The sequence below is a fragment of the Meleagris gallopavo genome, chromosome 11 (assembly GCF_000146605.3).
Source record: "Meleagris gallopavo isolate NT-WF06-2002-E0010 breed Aviagen turkey brand Nicholas breeding stock chromosome 11, Turkey_5.1, whole genome shotgun sequence".
Classification (NCBI taxonomy): domain Eukaryota; kingdom Metazoa; phylum Chordata; class Aves; order Galliformes; family Phasianidae; genus Meleagris; species Meleagris gallopavo.
The window spans coordinates 9,954,960-9,967,920 of record NC_015021.2 but is presented as its reverse complement, the minus strand read 5'-3'; the positions used below and the strand labels follow the sequence as shown (position 1 = coordinate 9,967,920).

The window sequence follows — 12,961 nt, the reverse complement described above, 5'->3', positions numbered from 1 at the left end:
GGGGGGGGAAAGGGAAGATTTGATTTTGGCTTCTTGCCCTCAGTCCCGGAGGCAGCACAGGGGCTCCGTGCACTCACACGAGGACCTCTCCTCCCATAAGGGAACAGGGACCTGGAAAGTTCCCCATCTGCTTCCTGAGGGCTGCTGTGGTGGCTTTGGGCAGAAGTCGCACAGATAGGAATGCTGGAGGTGTTCGGGCTATTTCTATAGGAAACCACGTGTGATGGATTTGTCTTGGAGAAAAGACCCAAGACACAGAAGGGAGCTACAGGTGGGTATCCTGGTGCTCAAAGCCCAACCTTCAGCCCCAGTAGTGTCTGGAGACCTTTGTCACAGCATGGGGACAGGGAAGGTGGTGTTCCAGGGCTCCTCTCGCCCTTGGCAAAGATAGCATGTAGGAGTCGGGACCTGAATGACACCCAAACTTCAACTCTGGGTTTGGCTAGGTCCAAAATTCCTCTGGTGCAACAGGAGTGCAGCAGCTCCCACCCTTATTGCCGACAGCAATTATTTCCAGTGGCAAAAATGAGGGGGAACAAATGATGTCTTACAGTGAACTTCAGAGCTGAAGAAAGTTCCTCCTGAAAGTGCAGGACACCCAAAAAGTGCACTGAAAAGGAGGCAGCTTGGAGCTGGAAGCGTGCTAGTTAGTCTATTAGCAGCCTGCTAAAAGCAGATTCCCTGGTATGAGTTGCAGAGGAATGTATGCAGATGGGTCTTGAATACCTCCATAGGAGGACGTTCCGCCACCTGTGCCAGTGCTCTGTCACCCTCACAGTAAAGTTCTTTCTCATGTTCTGATGGAACTTCTATATTCCACTTTGTGCCTGTTGCTCCACGTTCTGTTTGTGGGTGCCACCAATAAGAGCCTGGCTCCTGCCCTTTAGATATTCGTAAGCATCGATCAGGTCTCCTCTCTGTCTTCTCTTCCTTTCCTCATAAGGCAACTGAGATGAAATGCAATGCAATAAAGATGAAATGAATAAAAACAAAACAAAGAAAGCGAGATCGTAGAATCCTAGAATGGGCTGGGTTGAAAAGAACCACAATGCTCATCTAGTTTCAGTCCTCCTTGCTACGTACAGGGTCACCAACCACCAGACCAGGCTGCCCAGAGCCACATCCAGAGAAAGACAAAACGGAAACGTTCTGACAAAGACAAGTTTGAAAAAAAATAAATATATATATGTATGTATGTATATATATACACCTGAGGAAAGCAGAATGTCCTCCTGCACTTCCCAGCTGAATTTGGGCAGAAAGGGAAACCTTCACCTCCCCTTGCCTGCATGCAGGCATCACGAAGGGATCCGAAACAAGGAGCACCTGGAGCCAACGTACAGCCAAGCAAGGGTGCCTCCTCCCTGGAGAAGCACTGGACTCAGAAATTGAGCTCTGCTGACGCAGCTCAGACGCACGGCAGCTATTTTTAGGCACCATGCAGTGTTTTACTCACAGAAGCACAGGGTCTGCTTCCTTCCATTGGCACTGGGGAAGCGATCATTGAATGGACGGGGGGGTTTGGGTGCTGCGGGTGTGGGAGAAGGAGGTGTAGGGAGGGCATGGGTGTACGGGGAGAGCACTGAGCACCCCAAGCTCTGGTGATGGCATTGGGCCCAAAAAGAGGACCTGCAGATGAGGAGTTCAGCGTGGGAGGGAGGAAGGAGAGGAAATAAACGGAGAAAAAGTTATCTTTTTTTTTTTTGTAGGGAAGGAGGAGGAATAGGAAAAAAAAAAAGAAGGGAGAAAAATAAAAAAAAAAATAGCGGGGGGGAAAAGAAAAGAAAAGAGGGGGGTTGGAAGGGTGAATGCTCATCCACGGGGAGGAGCCGGAAAATAAAAAAAAATAAAATGAAAATGCGAGTAGATGGAGGCTGCGGTGAGGAGCGCTGGGCTGCTGCGCCACTGCCCTCTCCTGGGCAGAGGGAGCCGAGCAGAGCCGGGCTGGGTGACGAGCATGAAGCCTACACTGATCCGGTACAAGGAGAGAGAGGGAACGGGGGCTTACGGCGAAGAATAAGAAGCTAAAAGGAGACTCGGGCAGGAGCGGAGGGAAGAAAGTCTTAGGGAGATGAAAGAAGGTCGGCGTTAGAGGGAAATAAATAAGAAGATAAAATAAAACACGAACAATACAAAGTATTAAAGAGTCTCTAAAAAGGACGAGGAAAACAGGCTGAAGTGCAGCAGGAGATCAGCCGTGTCACCCAGATGGAAATAAATAAGAAGAAGACTCGAGACACGGAGTCAGATGGATTTTCATGTGAGGGACGTCCTCCTTCTGCCATGGTCTGAGCAGGAGGAGTGGGAAAGGAGCAGCCCTGAGAATGCTCTGGGGCTGAGCACCCTCTGAGAAGGGACCAGAGGCATCCCAGCACACAGGGCATCCTTGCTCCACACTCTTGTCACACAGCAAGCTCACGTTTTATCTGTGTATGGGAACTGTTGAGTCCAGGCCTGAGCCACTGATTGAGCACCTGGGGAAAGGAGCCGGTCAGCCCTGGGAGCACAGGTGAAAGCAACTCAGCTGTGTGACTGCAAGGGGTGGAGCCTGGCTGCACCTCTCTTAGACCTCATTTAAGGGCTGGCTGCCACTGGGGAAGGATCTCTGGTTGGAGATCCCTCCCTTGTGGAGTTTCTATTGCAAGCCTAGATCTTCAGAGACAGGTGAGCAGTTTTCTTTGTAACACCTTTCCATTGTGCTGGTTCCTTTGTTGTTACACCTCTTGTATCACTGTTCCATCACGTTGATCTTTCTGGTTGTTACGATCTGTTGTTAACTCTTTCCTGTGTCTCCCTTATGTCCTCCTTGGGGACCCTGTAGCTGCACACTGTGAGCTCTTAGTGGCAGGAGGTAAAGTGGGTCTGCTGGGCATAGCAAGAGCCAGCCTGAGTCTCCTTGTTGAGCAGGGAAAAAGCAGGAAAGCATTTCCCACCTCACTCATCCCCACTATGCATTAAGCTTTAAAGACAGGTTTTTAAGACTTCCATACATATACAAGTAGGAAACATGCTGCATCTCATATCCCATGGGGTATGGAATGCCCCAGCCCCAAGGCAGCTCTGCACCCACTGCACAGCAACCAGTTAAACAGCAGGAAAGTCACAACTTGTCAGCTTCAACTGCTGTGGTGGAAAATCCATGAAAGACTCGGGTGGTTCTGCATTTGCTCCCACAGCCAAGGAAAAAGCCTGATTCCTGTGCCCATCATGGGCATCTTGCTTCATTCTGCTTGTGCCCATTGGAAGTGGTCACCTTCTCTTGGTGAGTACTGCTGGAGATGTGATCTTGTAGAGAGCAGAAGCCCATGGTCCTGGATCCAGTTTGGTTTGGCATCTTCAGCACTGAAACAACATTCCCTGTACTTCAGAGATCCCATCCTGGCTAACGCAGACCAGGTTGCCTGCACCTTTTGGTTGGATACCAGGTTGGGTATTAGGGAGAAATTTTTCTCTGAAAGAATGTTGAGGCATTGGCACAGGCAGCCCAGAGAATTGGTGGAGTCTCTGTCCCTGGAGGTGTTCAAGAAAAGGGTAGCTGTCACACTGAGTGATGTAGTTTAATGGATGTGGTGGGGGCGGGTTGATGGTTGGACTTGTTGACCTTAGCAGTCTTTCCAACCTTAATGATCCTATGATTCTTCTAGGGGTACTTCTGGCCTTACAGAAATAAGGAGGTCAGATAGGCCTTTTGGACCAAGGAAATGGTTGCTTTGTTTCCAGTTGGATTCAGCTACACTTGAGCACAAAGATCAAATTTGAAGGCAGCCAGGCTGCATCAGCCACTTTTGGATGGGGGGTCAGAGAGGGGAGGGCTTTGAGCAGTGATTTGCACTCTTCTAATGAAAACTTTAGGATTCCTCTCTACTTCATCGACCTGCCCTCCAATGGCTGCATTCCCAGGCAGAGCACCCCAACCTCTCTCCCTCCATAGGGTTTCTCTGCTGGCTGCCCTTCCCCTGCTGCTGATCAGTGAGGCAGGCTGCGATCTGGTCCTCTCACTCCAATAGCACAGAGCTATTTCGGAGCAGCCAGGACCTGCCCATGCTGCACCCCGTGGGAGTGAGGGTGTTTTATAAAGGCATTCTATGGCATTCCTCTTTTCCTTCCCCTCCTTTTCCTCAGGCATGGCTCCAGATCTATTTCAGAATCCAAAAGGTGGAATATTGCTCGTGCTTTGGTTGTTGTTATTATTTTTTTAATGGAAAATTTCCACAGGAGAAACATTCCTGTTTTGCAAGGGAAACAGAAAATGTATTTGCATCCTTGAAATTTTCTGCATTAGAATAAGAAGTCCTTCCAAGGGAATAGGGCTTGAAATACAAATGTTGTGTGACAGCAACAGGGGGGGGGGAAAAAAAAGGGGCAGCATCTTGCCTTAGAAATTAGGCAAGTTCTCAAGGAAGAAAATAAAAAAGGAAGAAAACAAAACAGGATGCCATTATAGTATCAATCTAGGGCTATGTAAGTTCGCCCCAAATTTTGGAGAAAGGACAAATACATGAAAAGCCACTCTGACAGGAGATGACATAAGCCTTCAGCTGGAGCCACCAGGTTGACTTGGCTGGAGGAACTCACCCAGGAGTCCTTTCATTTCAAACTGGCTCTGCTCGTCTTCTCCAGGTAGTGCAGAGGGATCAGCTCCCAGGAGCAAAATAATGGGGTCAAGGCGCTGAATTCCCTGGAATTCTGTCTTCCCTGTGCTCTTGGGTGTTCCCATCCTACTTTAGTTCTGATCCTGAGGTCCTGCCCAGGAGAAGTGAATGCATGTGACCTAGGCAGCCCAATGCAGTGCTGGCAGGCATTGCATGAGTCAGAGGGAAGGGCTTTGGGCTGCGATTCCTGTCAGTAAGCGATCAAATGTTCAACCAGGACTGACTAAATGGAAAAGAATCCTGAGCTGTAAACTGGTGAAAATACTCTGCTCACACACGTGTTGGGGCAGTGCGGGGATAGGCAGCCAGGCTGCCTTCCCCCGGGGTTCATCAGCACCTTCAGCCCTGTGGGAGCTGTGTGCTGGGATGCTTCCAACACCAGGAGCTGATGAGAAGAACCCACACAAGAAGGAAGATTTCCTTCTTTTTTTCTTTCTTCCCCCCCCCCCCCTTAATATTTGGAGTCTGTTTTGGGAACCCAGCTCTGAAAAGCAACATATGTGCAGAAACAAAACTGAGCTCCACTTTGTCTTAACGGGGAGACTCCTCACTTTGGGGTCCCAACCTCATGCATGATGGATGTCCTCCATACTGAGAGGCTTTGAGGAGCCAGGGCCCCTTCTGATGGCACTCAGCTGGGACCCAGAGACTCCAATGGATGGAGAAATGAGTGATGCTAGCAGAAAGAAAGCAGAATGAGCTCCAGACTGAGGATGCAATGTGTCCTTATGTTGTTGCTTGTACCACAGCATCCTCAGGGGAGGCACAAAGCTTATGTGGTACAAGGCTACCTTTATTCTGGTAAAACTGTGCAACGGCAGCTGCTTTGGTCTTAAAACCTGACATTTTGAGTTTGGAGCAGGTGACCTCCAAAGATCCCTTCCAACCTAAACCATTCTGTGGTTCTGTGACCTACCAGTGCAGGAAGCCATGTGAAAACCAACACCAAGCAGGGCTGCCATGGAAGAGGAGCAAGGAGCTTGATAAAACAGCGGAGTGGCCTCTCTGACCCATATTTGGTAGGGCTGGGAGATGGTTTGATCTCCAGATGCCTCAAGATCTTGACAGAAACAGAGCATCAAAGGGAAACTGAGATGTTTCTCTTGGATAAGGCCCAGGGCTGGGTTTAAATGCATGGGGCAGCCTGATTTCAGTCCTGGCTGGGGGGTTATCAGCATGCCCTGTGTTGGAGGAAGTGTGAGAAGTCAGTGCTGTGCACAATGCACTCATTCTCTCTCCTCACCCTGCAAATTTGTTGCTGTTGATTAAATCCCTTTTCAGAGCAGGGTGTTACAAGGCTCCTACACGCTTTCCCAGGCGAAAACCTCTCTGCTCCTTCTGCATTTTCATTCTTATGTTGGCCTCTGCCCACTGAATAACAACAGTAATTGAATGTGTTTGAATAGTGCTGCTCATTGTTTGGCTGGTAATCAAACAAGTCTCCCGTCCCCTGCAACCTGACCGTGGTGAAGGAAGTCCAGACACAGCACCTCCTTCTCCTCCTCTTTTCCCACCCACCTCCCCTTAACTCTCCATTTGTATACAGTGCAAATTGTGTTCTAACAGTAACAAGTTTTGTTTCCCTCCATGACCACTGGGATCCTGGATGTCCACTGGGACAAGCATGAGATGCTTATTTGTTAGGGAAAACTTGCAGGGGCTCAGATAGAACAGTGAGGCTGGTCTTCCGTGCTGCATAGCTTCTTGGTGACCAGGCCTGAAGCCGTTGGTGTATGAGGGATATATATACCCATGTATCTGCCCAGGAACACCAACTGCTTTGGTGTGATGGTTCATGCACGAGGACCTCTATCCCCACTCTTTACTCATATGTGCGTTGGCACAGCTGCACGTGGAGGTGGGGGTCACCATCCCTGGAGGTGTTCAGGGCTGTGGAGATGGGCATTGAGGGATGTGGTCAGTGGACGTGGTGGGGTGGGCTGGGGTTGAATTTGGGGATCTGAAGGGCCTTTTCCAATATTAAGGATTCTATGTTTGTGAGAGGTGTGAGGAATTCCTGCCTGGCAGAGCATGCTTGTGCTGGGCATCTCCACAGTCGTCCTTCCTCACTCCCATCTCTCACTAAAAAGGATTTAAAACCAAAAAAAAGTCTCGTCACCAATTGGGGCTCGGAACCAGTAGCAAACAGCCTGAATCACCGGTCAGGTGGAGGTACCAGACCTGTAACAACTACTTGCTGACAGCCCATTGGCCACATGTGTTCACAGGAGCTGTGCCACGTCTCTTTATTATGACTAATAGACACTCTTGCAGAAATCAGAATCTATTTCCAAGTGATTCATGAGAGTGTAGGAAAAGGAAGGAGGGGTGAACAACAGGCTGAATGCACCTGGTAATTTATTTGCTATGAATAATTTGAGCAGCCCCAGTGACGGAGATATCTCAGTTATTTATCCTGGGGGTGAAACTTGCAGGTGCTGCAGACTGGGTGTACTCCAGAGCAGGCCCTCCCTTAAACGTTTGCCTTCCCCCACCCCTGTATAAAACCTCTGTGACTGTATCTGGAACAAGATATAAGGCGTGCTTCATCCAAGTCTTTTGTTAATTGCAGTTTCTGGAATCTCCTGCTGGCGAAATTATTCCCCACAAAATCCCTATCTGGAGGGTTAGGAAAGGGTTAGCAACATGCCTTCCCATTTGGGGTGAGTGGCTGAAAATAAAGCTTGCTTTCATCTCCCAACCTCGTAAAGAGCCAGTAACTACTGGAGAGATGGGCTTCATGCAAGTTGAGTGGCAAGCATTGCTCTGGTGTGGGCACTGATGGGTGTGCCAAGCCCTGCCCTATGGGATGGACACTAGAGGAGACCCTTTGGCTGCTCCTCTTGCCTGGGTAAGGGTGGTTGCCCTCAGGGGTGGTGAGAGAACAATATCTGGGCCCTGGCATGACTGCATCAGTTGCTACAAGGGCTGCTTCAGAACTAATGCTTCCTACTTAATTATGTTGGCCCACAGCATCACAGGCAGGTGTTGGTGGTATGGCAGTAGGGGTTGCACCTTCCCACCCGTATGTTAATCATTAGTGAAAATGCAGACCTAATGGTGGTGACTATGTGGAAAAACGGTGTTTTGTAGCTGAGAATTTGCTCTTGCAAATAGTGTTCTTTGTGGCTGTTGTCTTTTGCATGGAAATAAATAGGAGGCACTACTTGTGGAGCAACCTACGTAAATGTGGGCAATGACTCCTCCATAGCTCACGTTCAGTGTCACCATATTGTAACTGTAGGGTTTTGTCTGCTGGCACCACAGGATTCTGATGCATTTCATTATTTCTAGCGTTAAAATTCAGAGAGACTTTTCCATCAAATATCTGTGCATTTGTTTCCAGAAACAAATGATTAGCATTAGTATTCATTAGTATTCGTGTTAACAATTGATAAAGGACCCACTACTGTAGTATCTGAGCATAACACACAAAAATTCAATTAAAAATATAATAATTTCCTCCAGCCATGATCATAGAATCTGTACCATCCCCCCCAAACTACTTCCTGAAACTTCCCCAAAGTTGGGTTTGCTGCATGGGGATGTGTTTGCCAAGAAGGCTGAGGCTGGAGTCAGGATGCTACGGCATAATGAGTAGGGCTGGGCTGGGCAGGGGGGGAGAGGGCACACAGGAAACAAGCCAGGAACACTTTTTGCAACACCAGATCCTGTTTCTAGTCGTTGTATCCATCTTGAGCAGTTTTTCTGTCCAAATAAGACTACATCCTCCATCTAGGCTGAGTGGCTCTCCAGTTGTTGCAAGGCATTAGGGGTCTTCTCTACCCAAGCACTTTGCTGATCTGCTTGATGTGTTTCAGAATCCAGCAGTGATTTTTTTTTTATTTTTTTTTTCTTCCCTCTATGCTGGCTCTGTATATCAGTTTCACAGTCTGACTGGGCAGGAGGTTCATATGATGCCCAGGTAGGATGCTCATGGCATGGCTGAGGGCCAGAGCCCTGCTGCTCCGAAGGAGGAATAACTTCTGCAGCCCAGGAATGAATGCTGGAGACCTAACCTTGTTACTGATGGGGACTCATCATCAGTGTCCCCACCAGAATGTGGCATCTGAGACAACTGTCCTGTGTGAGCTCTGGGCATTGTTCTGACTGTTTAGATTTTGTTTCACCACTTCAGTCCAAAGCTATGTTTTATAGATGGCATCTGCAGCCACTGGCCTACTGAGGGTCTTGGATTTGAGGTGGATGAGCATCTACTGATCAGCTCTTATTGCCATGGAGCATCTCTGACTACTGTGGTCATCTCCAGCAATTTAGGATCTAAACAACACACAAAACCTCCCTGACTGATCTGGAGGCTACCCAGATTATTTTGGATGATTTCTTCAGGGCTCTGACAGTCAATGCTTGGCGATCAGTGTTCTTAGAGCCCAATCTTTGTACTGGGAGTGTGTCACTGGCAACAAGTCGCCCTTGGTGCTTACAGTATCCCAACCCACACCTGTAGCTTCACCTGGAGATGCTGAGAACGGTTGTGTGAATGGGGAGAAGAGGTATGGAGTCTTTGTAGCAAGAGAAATTGTCTGCTGTTTGGATCTTTGATGGGTCTTAAGTGCTATCTGCTCACAGCTTTGTATTTGGGTGAATATGTTCAACTGAAGTGACCCATCAGTGCATGTGGGAAGGGCAGGGGGGGAGTTACCTGGTTCTTGTTTGATGCCTTGAAAAGGGTAGATGTGACACTTGGAATTGTGGTTTAGTGGGCATGGTGGTGATGGGCTGATGGTTGGACTGTGGGATCTTAGTGGTCTTTTCCAACATGAATGACTGACTTGGTGGGGAAGCAGCCCATGGCAGGGGTTGGAACTAGGTGGGCTGTAAGATCCCTTCCAACCCAAATCATTCTGTGATTCTATGATGATTTAACTGCTTGAGAATAATAATGGGAAATTAACACTTTTGAGCATTTGTTTACAGAACACAGCTGCTGGATCTGACAGAGCATCACGTGTAGCTTTGGACTGATGTCAGTAACCCAGAAGTTCTACTGCTGAGCTCAGCCCACAAGCTGAGCCCTGGTGGTCAGTTCCCTCCTCACCTCGAGCCCCTCACCCAGCCCTGGACAGCCCCCTGGGTTCCTCCATGCCTAACATGTCATTAAGAAAAATTCTGTTTCCTGCAGCAGGGAGGAGGGCTGTATTACCACTAAAGGGGTGTTGGGCTCCCAGCAAGGTCTCAAGGTAAACAGTTCAGCTTTGGTACTTTCCTTGGAAGTTGCTGTTTGTGTTCCAGAGCTCACGTGCCTGAGAGACTGTCTGTGATTTTATTTATTTATCTTTCCTGGCTGTATCAGTTGTTCCAATAAAAGATTTCCCCCTTTCCTTACCAGCCTGCTCTGCACTTCTGAGCTCAGATCGTTTATCCCTTTCTCTGTGCTGCTGACAAGGACTGAGGCTTCCCAGACATGGGGTATCTGGGATGTCAGCTCTGTGCTGAGCACTGGGTTTACATGAGAGGCCACAGTGAATATCCTTTCTATTTCAGAGAGGATCTCAACTCTCCCACCTGCTGTCTTTGGCTCAGAGGAAATGCGTGAAGATCTCCCCATCTCCTTCTGCAGGGGCTGTGACTGGGGACTTTTGGGGCTTACCCCAGCTGTGGTCTGACCCTACCCAGGCAGCTTTGGTGCTCTCTGCCCCTGTGGTGTTACGTGCTGCAATGGTAACCCAAGTGGTGCCCACCGGCTGTGGTCAGTGCTGCTCAGAGCATTGGGGCCATACTAGTCCTTGCAGGCTGCTGTAATTCACTTTAAAGCCATGCTGTAAGGCAGCCCCATGGGGATATTCCCCCTCTCAGGGGCTGTCAGGAGACAGCAAGACATGTTGGACTCGTTCATGTGTCACCTTGTTCTGGTACAGACAGCTTTCCCAGTGCTAGAGGTTTCCTGGGCTGACATCCCCTGATCTGAAAACATTTATTGCCCTCCTCATTATTTAAAAAAAAGAAAAAAAAAAAAAGAGAGGGCTGTGGAAGAAATAGAATCATCACCAAGTTTGGAAAATAATGAGCATATTCATCTGTGGGAGAAGTGTTTGGTAAAAACACCCATCACTGTAATAAGAGACAGGGTGCTCACTGGCAATCATGCAGCATCACAGCCAGGTGGAAGGAGCAGAATAAAAATGAAGTTCGACTGGGGCTGTAAACTTTTCAGCTTCAGCGTGTAAAGCTGATGCTCATTATTGGAGCTGAGAGGAATCTGTATTTCTTGTAGTGATTATCCTCCTGGAGAGCGTGGTTACTTCCCACCTCGTGTTGGCTGGTGTGAGGATGAAGATTGGGGCTGATGAGGTCTGACACATCCATCCCCCTGCCTAAAGCATGAGGTGGTGACCTGCTCCCTTACACCTGCCCATGCAGAGGGCTGCACCATATGGGTGCCCCCATTTCTATGAGTGTTGTTCCTCAGGGCTGGGTGGTGCTGAGTAAGAAATACCACAAATGCGCACAGAGGATGTCCTATAGATGCAGGCTGTGTTCTGCACGGTGTCTCTGAATGCATCAGTGCTTGGGTGAGTGCGTGTGCAAATATCTTACACACGAATATTAAGAAGAATATATATGTATTATGTGATGGCTTGTGATTAAATGGATCTGTTTCAATATCTGGCACGTGTGCGAAAAAACTTGCTTATGCATTTGTATGTAAAGAAATAATAATCAAATAGGGATGAAAACTGCCTCAATATTCGGCATGGGTGCCGAGCTCGTTCCATACATAGGCACTGAGTGCTGCTGCCAGAGGGAATGGCACCGGGGCTGTGAAACGGGCAGCACCCGATCTGAAAGGCTCTCCAAAATGCGCTTCTTTCGCTTTCAGATCCCCTCCTTTTGCCCGATGCCCGAAGCACAGACAGGAAGCAAAACATCCTTTTGTGATCCATTATCCTCCAGCAATTAAATTTTAGGTCTGGGCACTTTTAAGTTCGAACTGCTGTGCCACTTCGGGCCGTTCCAGTAGTGCCCAACCGGGATTGCTGCGAGGAGGATGAGGAGGAGGAAGGCAGAAGCACCACTCTGTTTGTGCTGCTGTCACATTTCAGGCTCCACGATCTCGAATTTAAAGTTACTCCGAATGAACTCCCACCGAGAATACAATTGTAACGTTTCCATATCAGCATCTTCTTATCTTTCTGCATTACGATGATGTCATTCGTAATTGCGCTTTTCGTTTTGATGTTTAAACAATGTGGCATCGCCCTGGAAATCGCTGCTGCTTGCTGCGAAGTTCCCCAAAAGCCCCGAATCTCCCTGGGGGATGCAACAGGCGCTCTGCTGCCAGGAGAGGCGGGTTGTTACCAATGGGAGTGTTCAAGGATTGGGGCATCAGCACCTCGCAGGAAATCTTGCTTTTCCTCTCTCTCTCTCTCTCTCTCTTTTAACTTCTATAGGATGGAGATGAACACCACCCAACCCGAAACGCCCCGAGCTCCCGATCGGAGCCATGCATCGCGGCGAAGGTAGCAGCCAATGGAAGCGGATCTGCCTGGTTTTTAATACTGCGAAGCTCGGGAAGACTTTTTGGGAGCGGGCAGAGCCATCTCTCCCCTCCGAATGAGTCGGATTTTGGCAAACGGCGCCAGGTTTCCCTGGTTCAATTTGCACACGGGATGACAAATGATGTATATATTCCGCTCCCCCCTTTCCCTCCTATCCTCGAAGTATCCGAGAATAAGCAATGAAAACAAAGGTAGAGGAGGGGAAAACACGATACACGAGGGCTGCTCCCACGGGTGGGTGGGTGGGGGGGAAAAGCAGTTCCCATTCGCGTAGCCCGCGCATACCATCCCTGATCCCTCCCCGTCGGGGCCACGCGTGGCACGGAGCTGCCCGAAGGGGTAACGTTGTGGGCACTCCTAAGGGGGGAAATTCCGGGGGGAAATTCCGGGGGAAGGGGCCTCCTGCAACCCCTTTTTTTTTGTCGCGCGTCCTCAAAAGAGGCTGTTGGGATGCTGGGGGAGAAGCATCCCAGCATCGAGGGACTTCACCTTGAGAAGGGGTTGGAGGGGTTTCCCCATGGGTTTCCCCCGTGCCGGGAGTTAAGAGAGGGGGGGCCCGAACCGCAGCCTCCTCTATGCGGGAATGGGGCTGAGAAATTTCCGACACATTTCTAAACGCAACGAAAAAAGCCGCTGGGACGGCGTGGGTGGTGGCAGCCGCGAAGTCTCCGGCCCCGCCGGCCTCGTCCAGGTGAGCGGACTCTAAACCGTGCCCCCATCTTCCTCCTCCTCCTTCTCTTCCTCCTCCTCTTCCTCCTCCTCCCCGCCCCGCACGCACACGGGGAAATG

General features: G+C 49.3%; 1 long non-coding RNA gene across 1 annotated transcript; it reads left to right on the top strand.

Annotated features, from left to right (window-relative positions):
• The first annotated feature begins 2,608 nt into the window (after positions 1–2,608).
• Positions 2,609–10,545, top strand: LOC109369367. Its single transcript, XR_002118340.1, has 5 exons — positions 2,609–2,664; positions 8,537–9,166; positions 9,591–9,694; positions 9,796–9,853; positions 10,158–10,545. It is a non-coding gene; the product is annotated as an uncharacterized LOC109369367 (long non-coding RNA).
• The last annotated feature ends 2,416 nt before the right edge of the window (positions 10,546–12,961 follow it).